Source organism: Cyprinus carpio, chromosome B4, assembly GCF_018340385.1.
Source record: "Cyprinus carpio isolate SPL01 chromosome B4, ASM1834038v1, whole genome shotgun sequence".
Taxonomy (NCBI): Eukaryota; Metazoa; Chordata; class Actinopteri; order Cypriniformes; family Cyprinidae; genus Cyprinus; species Cyprinus carpio.
In genome coordinates this window covers 3,827,450-3,839,816 of record NC_056600.1, presented here as the reverse complement: position 1 = coordinate 3,839,816, position 12,367 = coordinate 3,827,450, and the positions used below count along the sequence as shown (strand labels likewise).

Genomic DNA, 12,367 nt, shown 5'->3' with positions numbered 1-12,367 from the left:
CAAGGGATGCAGTCGGGACTGTTTATTCAGACGGTGTAGTCAAAAACATGCATAGCTACAATACATTGCTTGCCAGAACAAAGACAAATGATAACAAAATAATTTTATTAATTATAATTCAACATGTACATAAACTTTTGGGGAAAAATAAATAATAATAATAATAATAGCTAATAATAAAATACAATAAAACAAAATAACTGTATTTTTAAAAGAAACTATTCATTTATTGGGCAAGGATGCAGTCAACTGATTAAAAAAATGACATTAAAGACATTTTTAATGTTACAAAAGATTTCTATTTCTGTAAATTATGTTCTTTTAAAATGTCTAATTATCTAAGTGTCCTGAAAAACTACTGTTTGCAACATCATCTTAATAATAAATGCAAATAAGCATATTTAAATATTATTATTGATGTTATTATACATAAAATCTTTCAATATTATTATAAATTACAATTTTATTAATTGTATAATATTTAAACAATTTAAAATTTAATTTTTTCATAATATATTTTAACAATCCTATGTATGCATAAACGTATTTATTTATTTTAGTCTTTTATTTATTATTTTTATTATTATTATTATTATTATTATTATTATTATTATTATTATTAAATGGATCAAAGTGACAGCAAAGTAATGGCTGCTGAAAATCCAGCTTTGCATAAATTACATTTTACAACATATTCAAACTGAAAACAATTATTTTAAATTGTAATAATACTTTTCAGATTTTACAGTTTTAACTGTGTTTTTAATCAAATAAATGCAGTCTTGGTGGGCAGAAGAGGCTTCTTTCCAACCTGAAATCTATGAATGGCAGTATATTTTAATCTGGGTTAAGGGTAACCAATAAAACCCATACATATAATACATTTAAAAAGTAAAATAGTCAGAAAACAAGCAAAAATGAGAGTGCCAATATCAATACTGGATTTCATGTAGTCCAATTAAGAAAAAATACACAAGCAATGGTATTTCTGCTGCCTGTCTGAAGGTCTTGTAGTTAGTCTATCAAAATGACTTGAACATTTACAACCGATTGCTGTTGTGGACATAAAAAAAAATTTCCATCAAGCTCCATCATTCAAATATTGTCTCCAGGTGCTCGACATCATTTATTCAAACTTAACACGACAGACTTACAAAATTCAGGTCTTGACAGGCCATATTGAGGTGGACAGAGTCATATTTCATATTTAATGTAAGCTGTAATGTCTAAGCCTCCGTCCCTTCGAGAGCTCGATTATACCATTAACGTCCCGAACGGGGGTGAATGATGGACTTCCTCCTGTAATCTCCTCCTGTTACAGTCCATTTAATGAGTGCCGGCATTTTCCTTAGCGAGTTGTATCGCTGTATGCCAAACCAGTGTGGCTCCTTATACGTTCTGTCACAATGACAAATACTAATTAGCCTTAATTAATGCCTTTCAAAATAGTAATCACCAATCTGTTGCGTTCATGCCCTCCTCCAATCCATGATGATTGTGAGTTTATGGAGTGCGATATTTGCTCGGAGCTACACTATGGAGGAAACAGTCATTTAGCCCATTAGCTGCCATTTCTAAACATGTAGAAGAGCCGTTTCTATGACTTTTTTTGGCCACAAATGGAATTCGTTAAAATTTATGCTACATTAAAGCCAGACTGTGATGCTATGAGCAAAAAGCAGCTTTGAAGCTAAGCTTTTTGAAAGAAATTTAGCAAAGATGCATTAAATTGATTAAAAGTCAGAGTAAAGACATCATTGGAAGGATTTCTGAAGGATCATGTGTCACTGCAGACTTGAGTAATGATGCTGAAAATTCAGCTTTTCATCACTGGAATAAATTACATTTTATAATATATTCACATAGAAAACATTCCTTTTTTATATAATGGTAATTATTTATTTGTAAGACCATTTCCTAGATTATAAAATAAATAAAAATTGAAATTACAATATCAACTAGATATAAACTCTGAGAAAAAAGTCAGAATTGTTGAGATGTACATTCAGAATTGTGAAGTGTAAACTTGGAATTACAAGAAAAAAGTCTGAATTCTGAGTTTATATCTCGCAATTCTGACTTTTTTCTTGCAATTGCGAGTTTTTGATCAAATAAATGCACCATTGGTAAGCATAACAGACTTTTATCAAAAACATTTAAAAGATGAAAACCGCAAACTCTTGAACTGTAGAGTATCTAACGTAGTAATATTTGTAAAATACACACCTATCGAATCATATTTACACACCTTAGTTAGCTCACTGCAACATGATCAAAACCCTTTCGTCACACTACAACGCTGCCTGCTGGAAAAAGTAGCTAGCTACAAGAAAAGCTACACTGTTCTAAAAAACAGCTAAGCTACTGTCACGCTACCGAACCAATGTATCGACAACACGGGGCACAGAGCATGTCTTTCTAACTCACGGATGTCTCTCCAAATCTCTTTCCAAATACAGAATGAGCCTTTTATGCACCATAAATGGGAGAACATCAAAAGGCCAATGAATTAGCATTCCAGAGCTTGGTGGCTTTTCAACACACCAAATTCCTTGTGCATTTTGTGCCTTTCCATTTATTCGGCGTTCAATAGCAGGAACAGCAGTCTTTGTGTTGTGCAGGGACACATATTCAGCTAAACGGTGAGGAAGAGAAACACTGGCTTTACTAAAGCTCATAAATTGATTGCATGAGCAGACATCAGCATTGCAGCATGTTGCAGGGAGTGAGCTGGAAGATTTTAGGCTTGAGCACTGAGATAAGCAGCTCCACCTACCGGTGACTAATGCATGTGCCCTAAGTGTAAAACTCGAGAAATTAGTCACTACACAATTAATATGCATGAACGATTGCATTAAAATATACCCAGTTTATTTTTAGTTCTGAAAGAACAGAAAGAATAACTGTGAAGCCGTCATGCACTCACTCAAAACCTTCAAAACAATTCATTGCCACAATACTTGAAGTACACAGTCACTTCTCTAATTGTTTAAAGCAGCAGTTTGAAGTCATTTAAGCAGCTCGTCTGATAATAGAATGATCCCTCCTATATCAGGGACACGATGAGCTCCAGCGTCTCTGCTAATCTTTAATGATTGGATTTTCACTGCTTTATGAATCATGAATTATCTAATTGTATCCAGCCTCGCATGTCTCAGACACACACATGGGCTGACTAATGCTGTCATTTATTTCCATTGCTGGGAAACTGAACATTTTCCTAAGTGAAGCGATTCACATTGGGTAATTAACTTTCTGTTTGATAGCTGTTTGGTTTTATGACTGTCCGAATGCAACTATTTACTGTCTGGCACATTATAGTGCATTCATTCTATACAAAATGACTTTATTTGATTTTATACCAATTTATCTTTTGATATATTTTCAACCCCTAAAATGATTGACCTATAAATCAACATTTCTAAAATGTAAATAAAGATTAACTCAGTGAGCCTTACAAGAAAATGCTATCAGTCTTTTTAAAAATATTTAAATTATGAGATAATGGCAGAATTATGAGAAAAACATAACTTTCAGATGCAAAGTCAGTTATGAGATAAAGTCGTAATTATGAGATCAAATAATTGAGAAGTAGATTCATAATTATGAGATAAAAAATATTATTAATAAGGTTGGAATTATGAGATGTAGTCATAATTATGAGAAATACATTTGGATTTATGAGATATAAAGTATTTTTGGAAAAAAATCAGAATTATGATATATAATAAAAGAATTATGAAAAAAATATATTTGGAATTATTAGATACAAATTCTTCTTCAAACTTTCACATTTAATTCATTGTGTTACTTGCCATTTCTATGGAATTATTTGTGAAATTTACTAGCAATTTCCAAGTGGAGATTATTTCAAAGTCAGTTATGATCATTTTGAAAAAAGTCAGAATTATGAAAAAAGACATAATTATGAGTAAGGTTGGAATTATGAGATACAGTCATAAATATGATATCTTGCCATTTCTTTGCAATTATTTGTGAAATTTAGCAATTTCTGAGTGAAATGTACTTTTTGGAAAATCCAATTAAATACTCAAATTCCCAAAACAGTGACACTAATATTATAAAACAGACCAAGCTCAGAAACTCGGGCAGGAAGTGTCACCAAAACTGTCAACGAAGTGGATTTATTGTCAGTTTCACTGGTGGGGATGCATATTGAGCCTTTTAAGCTAAATGCAAACAGGAAAATCACAAACATTCATTTGGGCTCGAGTCATGACACATATGCTTAATGGAGATTTGATTCATTCCACATTAGTGACTGTGTGACAAAGCATGTTTCAGGGCGGTAATGGCAAAGAACTCAGCAGTACAATCCTTATTACTGTGGCTTATTACACCATCCATTAAGCGACAAAAGTGTGCCATACTTCCTCGTGTAGAGAAATTTAGGACCACTGAGGTGGTGAAACCTCGCCTGAATTTGTCCCCTGAGAGGTTTTCCAGCCTTTCTGAAGGGCCAGATATCTGCCAAAGCCAATAACGCTCAATAAAACTCAAGCCTCAGAATGGCTGTGTTTTAAAATGCCCAAATTTAATGCTTAATATCTCACGTGTAGTATTGTTTCCCCATGGCGCTGACCTCCTCCGCTCCCTGCATGAGGTGATTCGGTCGTCAGTTCCTCCAAACATCAAATGTGGGAGCGTTTCTCGCTCATGAAAGCAGCACAGAAGCTTCGGGAGCGTGTTTATTCAACATCTCCACCCACACGCGCATCACAAAGGTGTTCGAATACAACCCGCATCCACCCACACGTGTGTGCCTGACGCCATGCATTTCACACCACATATTCACTGTCATACGCTGCCATTCCACACGACCCGGTGCTGAAGAATGTAAAATGCATGAAGGACATGACAATCATTTTGATGCAGAACATTTCTGTACACTAATGCAGGACTAAAATGGGTTGAGTAAAGACCTCAATTGTTTAGACTGAGTCCAATTATGCTAAAAGTAGAAAATAAAATGACTGTAACTATGAGATACAGTTAAAATGAAGTAGAAATAAAATAATCACATCGTGGGATGTGATGTCATAATTATTAAAAATGAAGTCAAAATGATAAATAAAGTCAGAATTATAAAGTCAATTAGGAAAAATTACATTGGAATTATAAATTGCAATTATAAGGTAAAATCCTAATTATGGGGAAATCATTTTTATTTGTAAGATGTAAAGACAATTGTAAGAAACAAGTTTAGAATTATGAGACTGATCTTTTTGAGACAAGGTTATTATGATATATAAAGACTGATGAAAAAGTAAGTCTGAACTATGATATGAAAAGTTATTATTAGAATAAATACATTTTAACTGAGATTTAAAGAAACTGTTGATACATTTAGAATTATGAGATAAAGTCATTATTATAAGATAGAATTTTGGGATTATGAGATAAAGTTAATAATGAAAAAGTTGGATTTATGAAATATAAAATCAGAACTATGATATGTAAAGTCATAATTGTAAGAAATAAATGGAGACTTATGAAATGTAAAGAGAAATATTAATGAGATATTAAACCATAATTTTGAGATATTAAGTCAATTATGAGAAATAAAATTATGAGATATAAAGTCATAATCGTAAGAAATAAAATCTGAATTATGAAATATACAGTCATAATTATGAGGATCAGAAATTATGAGATACAAAATTAATTATGAAAAATAAAATAAAAATAATAAAATATAAAGTTGCAATTATGAAAAACCAACTTGGAATTGTGAGATATATATAGAACTGCCCTGTTTGATAGTTGTGAAGAAATAGCTTGTACACCAACAAAATGAACCAAACTTTGACATCAAACACACTTGATCTGGAGTTGTGAAAGCACCATACGTATTTGCATCAGCATGAGTTTAGAGTGCCATTCCCTTTGTCCATAAAAATACTGTTAGTGCTTCTCTCAACACTCCATCGCGGCTTTAAAAAAAGACAAGTTTGTGTTTTGCAGCCCAGAGGCACATTTGAAATGGTGCAGCGGAAGACTTTGAAATGGGACATCTGGTAGAAATGAGCCTTAGACAACAGAAAAGGACATACAGCGCTTCACTCTTGCTTGGTGGACCATGTCTAATTGGATTCTGAGAACAGGATTTTGGTGATTTAGTACAGTAACTTGTCTCCTAACATGCTGCCTAACAACTCAACTGAACAGTGATACTTAGTCTTGTTTTTAAGGGAAAAGCATTGAGGTAATGCTGAGGTCATGCTTACTGAGTCAGGTCGGTATCTGATACATCCATCCGGGGGTTTCATCTATAGCACGGATCAATTGCCTTCAGGCTTTTAGGGAATTACACTGGAATCTGAAGCGAGAGAAGTGACCGACAGTGGATTCCCGGTCATTACGGTCTCAAGGTCAGATGTCTACTCTAAATTCAAGTAATAAATGCTTTTGTCCCATCCACTTTGTTCCAGACACCGTCCTTTTCTCTCAAGTGTTGTGCTCACTTATCAGTGAATCCGAGGGATTTGTTTTGTCTGAGGAGTTCGACAGACTCTTTCTGACTCGCTGTATGAAAGCAAACCTGTGAAGATGTGTCGCTCTCACTGAAAAATCTAATTTCCTTGTGAATCCTAATCAATTGTCCAACTATTAAAGCAGGCTTAGACCTGCCTGCAAAAACAAATAAGAAACAGACAGAAAGATAATATAAGCGTCCAACTAGACATTTTAATTCACACAAATACACACACAAACATTTGTCAGTAGAAATTATTTAATCTAAAGAGAAGTTCACAAAAAAATTTGGTAATTTTTCCCATGCAATCAAATTAAATGTGGAATGAAGTGTTCACGCTTCAAAAAGGATACTTGACATTTTTGAATCAGTTCACAATAACAACAGAAACTGGTTCTCAAGGTCAACTCACTGACTCACTGGACAGATTAATATCGACTTAAAATTGAGGTTTGTTCCACACACAAAACTATTGCATGGCTTATAAAGACTTTTAGGATATTTCATGGTGGCTTTGCTTAGAATGAAAACGTGTTCTTCAAAATGTCTCCTTTTAAACAAGAAGGTAAGTACATGTTTTAAGCAAAAAAATAATAATAATAATAAATTAGCTTGTTACTTCCACCAAAGAGTTGCTAGTTAAGATAAACCCATTAAAAACAACTAGACAACACAAGAAATAAAGATTTGCAGACAGCTATGATTTCACTGGAGCATTGCAAAATTTAATGACTTTCCTAAGTGTCCAACTACATTTTTTTGCAACCCACAAATAATCAACATTTGTCTTTTAAAAGTATAGTTCACGTAAAAATGAAAATTCTAGAACTTATTTTCAATACGGTCCAAATGGCTTTTCTGAAGCCACACAGCAGTTTAGCAACAGTACAAGTCCAAAAACCAGTCTTGAAATTGACTCTAGCTCTTGAACCGTAACTTTTCAATCATCCATTTCAACCAGTTCACAAAAACAATATGAATCAGATATCAACTCAAAGTACAGTTCACTGAAGAGAAATTTTATAGGTGAATAGTAACTAAAAATTTAGTTTTGTTCCTCACACAAAGCTATCGCTAAAGCTATAGCTTATGAAGACTTGTAGGATATTTTGATGTTGCCTTTGCATCGGTTTTGAAACCTGAAAGCTTCAGTCCCTATGTAGAAAGAAAATGACCAGTGTTCAAAATGTCTCCTTTTGGATGACAAAGGTGAGTAAACCAAGTGAACCATTACTTTAAACACAAAAACAAATCACTAATAAGATTAATCCAATTAAATCCACTAAAACACAAGAAATCATGTTAGTTAAGATTCTAGTCCAGATGAAAATCATCAACATGCATCTCAGTCTGGTCTGATTGAATCTAAGACCAGAAAACATGCAACAAAACCACATCTATATGATTTCAGTCACAAAACTGAATCACTTCACTTACAAGATATGAAAAATTCATCTCCATTAGGACAGAATAACCGTGCATAACCCCTCCTGGTGCACAACTGAATATAATTGAATATAAAGTGAGAATATTTCCTTTTCAGTGCATGTAATAAGACTGCAGCGGTTGTGAATGTGCCGTGACAGAAAGGAAAGAATATGTCAGTCGATTAGCATTGAAACTAAGTTCTTCCTACTCCATCTACAACACTCTCTACCGTATGCTGATTTTTGGGGTGTAGATTTTGCTGCTCTGTTAGTCTCACTATGCAATTCAAATATTGACATTTTAAAGCACGCAGTATTCTGTCAGGCTTGCAGTATGAGCTCTGATGAGACTGATTAATGAAGAGAATAGGAAAGTGGGAAATGATGTTACATATCATTTAGCAGATGCATTCACTAAGTGACTTATAATACACAAAACTGCGGAGCGATGGGTCGTGATTCATTATGAGCCCTGCATTACTGTTAGCACTGTGTAATAATGTCAGTTCTTTAAATATGTATAACTAGCAGGCACAGTGCTTGACAAAAGTGGGAGTTCTTTGCTAAAGGTAGAATTTAAAGAAGGCAAGAAAAAAACAAAGTTTATTCTTTAAGTATGCATCCTTTTTTTAGAAGTGCTCTGACTAAATAAGTGACTCAACAGAATGAAACGCTTCATTATATATTTAATAGGCCAAGAACACTGTCAAAAAAATCACAAGTTGCATGTTGCATCAACTGAACAACTTAAGTTGGTCTGTACTTTCAGCCAAAATATTTATTTATTTATTTATTACACTTGTGATTCCAAGTTCAATAAGCTTGCATTTTAAAGGGAACCTATTATGCCCCTTTTTACAAGATGTAATATTGGTCTTGGGTGTCCCCAGAATGTGTCTGTGAAGTTTCAGCACAAAATACCCAACAGATCATTTATTATAAAAGCTGGAAAATGTCATTTTTGGGGTGCAACTAAAAAGAGATCTGTTTTGAAGTGTATGACTTTAAATGCAAATGAGCTGCATATTCCCACCCCGCTCTCTACATTGCTTATCTACAGCAATAAACAGCCTGCAGAAGCAACATAACTGAGAGCGAGAGAACCGGTGTTTAGCTGTACATATGGGAAGCCAAATGCACTGAAAGTGGGACAAAACAGCACAAAGTTACAGAGTTGTATTTGACAGTTCAGTCATCCTAGAGTTGGTCTGACAAAATGGAAGTTGCATTTTTTTCATCCCAAATTACTCATCCCAAAATCATCCATCGTCTACTACTCCTAGCGATCTGATTTCTGCCCGATGGAGAGCCAAACAGGCAAAAACAAAAGCTTCAGCACTACCCCGCCGAAGTCACAATTCACTCACAAGCACAAAAAAATAAAATAAAAACAGGAACCTTTGACTCTTTACACTACTGAGATTCTGAGAGTCTGTTATGACATAAAAAGAGAGCGACGCATTCACAGACGGCCTTCATGTGCCTTTAGATCTGTAGCCCAATTACTCTGAGGGATCTTACGAATGTGGACTGTATCAAGTAAAAAGAACATCACGTATGAAGAGACTGAAACACTGGAGACCATTAGGGGTTTGATTGTTGAAAGGATAGAAACAGAGACATAATAGAGCTGTCATGTGCTATATCACTGTGTAGAGCAAAGAAGCTTTCAGAATGCAATACAAACATACTGCTTACGAAACACTAACTTGAAATAGTATGTAAAAAAATATGCATTATGTAACAACAAATATTTCAAAACCTGCTCATGTACAGTACTGTAGTTCAACTTGTACAACATGCTATAGCAACACTAAAGTCATACATTCAATTCTTAGGTAATGCATGCACTGATAAAATGCATTACTTGAAAACATGATGTACATAATTGTAGTTGCATGCTGCTTTTTGTCATTTGACATTATAATGTTATGATTTCAATGCATGTTTAATTCAGTGATGGGCATCCAATTATAATATTGAAAATAAGCTGTAAGAAAACAAATCTGAAAACGGAAAAAAGGAACTTGTAATTTTTTGCCAGGGCATTATCTGTTAAGTTTAACCCTAAAAAATGCATATGCAATTCAAAATACGGGTAAAACACTTTCAAATAGGAAAAATAGCTTCATATTAATGCAGTACATGTGCCCTGTTTTTAAATAGGATTTATTGTTTAATTTTGTTTCAGTAATTTTTATTTTTTTTTTTTTTGTAATTTTTTTGAAAAATTACATCTTAAAGGTAACATCAATTGTAGTTTGCATCCCATTTTGCATCTATGACATATATTGTAGTGCAACAGGATATTCAGTGAGGAAAAACTGGAGAAAAGAACTCGACTTTATCTGTCGCTAATTTATTGGCTTGTTTATAACCAGGCTAAATGCTGATTTCTGAAACAATGATTAAATAGCTACTAGGGTATTGGTTAAATTATCTATCCTTAATGACTGCAGCAGAAAAGGGAAGTCATTTCAGAGGTTGTTGAGCAAAATTATTATATTTTGGCTAAAGATTTGTTTAGAATTATATGTAATTAACTCAAAACAAGTCCAGGTGCATGTATTAAGAAAGTAAATAGGGTTCATTTTGGTCATTACTTCAAAAAAAATCTCTACAGTCTTAAAAATAAAGGTTTTTATTGGCATCAATGGTTACATACACATTTTCATTCCACAAGAATTGTGGGAAAAGGTTCTTTTTTAGATTTTAGATTCTTAAAATGTTCTTCACACCAAGAAACAAGGTTTTTTTTTAAAGAACAGATCACTTTTCAACTTTTTCACTGGTTAAAAAAAAAAAAAGAAAAAAAAGTTTATTTTTTTTTTTTACACTGATGGTTCCATGAAGATCCTTTAACATCCATGGAATCTTAAAAGAACCACAAAAGGTTCTTTAGATTATTAAAATGTTCTTCACACTATGAAACAAGGGTGTTTTTATTTATTTTTTTATTTTTTTACTAAAACTGATCACTGAAAAGTTATTTGGGGAAAATGGTTCTTCTGTGGCATCACTATGAAAAACTGCTTTTGAACCCATTATTTTTTAAGCAAAGAGACCATTGCTTATCATCACACTGGAAATGGAAAGTCAAGTCAAGCTCATTTCATTTTAGATACAGCATTATATGCAGAGTAGTAGCAGGTCAACCTATGCATACAGAAAATGAGGATATTATGCACAGAATACATACTATATATACTGCAGAAGAGTGAGTATTATGATGACAGCATGAACAGTCAATGGCTACGCAGGGAAATAAGGCTGATTGGCCCAGAAGTGACACTTCCATGTGGCATTTCCCAAGAGGGGGTTTCATAATGGATGTCACATCGAATCCCTATGGCTAAGTAGAGTTGGGCTCAGAGGTCACAATCCTGGAAACTAGACCACATATGCTGCACATCTTGAGATTTGCATTTCATTTAGCTTCAAACTACCATCTGAGACGTCATGAAACTCTGCAGTTACAGCCTGGGTTTATATGCACCTTTTGGATGCATCAGATGCAATGTTTCCATGGCATGTGTGAAAAAGTACTATTACAAAGAAAGCCCTGAGATTTCCCACTTCTTTGTTTCATAGACTCTTGGCTTCTTTTCTTCTCCACTTCTCCTTTACTGTTCACTCAACCGCGATCTCCTGTGGCTCAAGCGCTCTTGAATTTCTGCAGTATTCCTTCCCACTGCTATCTCTCTCATTGATGATGTGTAGCATACAGGCCACACATTTTATTCCTGCTCGTCTTTCCTGTCTACCTCCACGACCCTCATGTAAAAAACATCAGTGTGTTTCACAGCAGCAAATATGAAGCTCAGACAGAACAGAAGGCATGCTTCACTACTTCTTTAAGCTAACCTCTGCCTGTTTCTCACAAGATGAACGCTGCAACACAAACACCACAAGATCCCTTTGCTTTTAATGGAATAGTTTAATAGTTCAAGAGGGGGGTATTTTATTTACAATATATTTTGTATATAAATTATATAAAATATATAAGATCTGTCACTTTTGACCTTTACTGTCAATCTCACTTCAAAAAAAATAAAATAAAATGAAAAACATCATAAAAGCACCATAACAGAAGTCTGAAGTCACTCAAAACACTTTCTGAATTGCTTTTATAGTTTTTTTTTTTCCATATCGCTTGGCAGAGCAAATCACAGGTCCACTGTCTTCAAATAAACAGATTTTGTGTTCAGCAGAAGAAAGACAATAAGATCAGAATACAAATTTGGAACAACATAAAACTAAGTAAATGATTTTTGATTAATTTCTCCATTTTTGTGTAAACAATCCCTTTAATGCATTATGCTGACCTTGCTTTACCAAGTGAACGTCTCTTCCACCAAATCTTGGCAACATTATAAAGTCCTCAAGCTTCCGTTAATCTACTCGTGTGAACCCTGAACCCAACATCGCTACTCTGAAAACCAGC

At 33.9% G+C, this 12,367-nt stretch overlaps 1 protein-coding gene across 3 annotated transcripts in view; it reads right to left on the bottom strand.

The window, feature by feature from the left end:
• Nucleotides 1-12,367, bottom strand: part of LOC109104261 (metabotropic glutamate receptor 8-like) — a 189,148-nt gene that overhangs the window by 58,218 nt on the left and 118,563 nt on the right. The gene's annotated exons all lie outside the window — the stretch shown is intronic.